A 489-nucleotide genomic window follows, 5' to 3' on the forward strand; every position below is an offset into this window, starting at 1 on the left:
CAAAAGTTCATGATGCCTATCCACAGCAATGATTAGAAACTGATATATTTTGTTTATCAAGATGAAATTATCAAACTTTATTTTGGGGCGGAAAAAATCATAGCACAACTATGGCTTGATGAAATATCAATAATGAAAATTTTAATTCCAATATTAGTTACCTCTGAACCTTAATGTAAATAATTTATGAATGAGTTATAAACGTTAATAACGTCTAAAGTGAACCTTAATGTAAAGTGGACACCTGTGAACCATTTAATGATTTATAAACATTAATAACCTGTGAAAGTGAACCTTAATATAAAGTAGGGCTGCACGATAAATCGCATGCGATATTTAACGCGCCTGTGAAAGCCTTAATATAAAGTAGGGCTGCACGATAAATCGCATGCGATATTTAACGCGCATCTTATCAGTAAAGCCGGTTCTGTAATCAGCGGTAAATCTCCATCACCTGCGGGCTTTCACATTGAGCAGCATTAACTAACT

Source organism: Sinocyclocheilus rhinocerous, unplaced genomic scaffold (assembly GCF_001515625.1).
Source record: "Sinocyclocheilus rhinocerous isolate Xijiao unplaced genomic scaffold, SAMN03320098_v1.1 scaffold1149, whole genome shotgun sequence".
Taxonomy (NCBI): Eukaryota; Metazoa; Chordata; class Actinopteri; order Cypriniformes; family Cyprinidae; genus Sinocyclocheilus; species Sinocyclocheilus rhinocerous.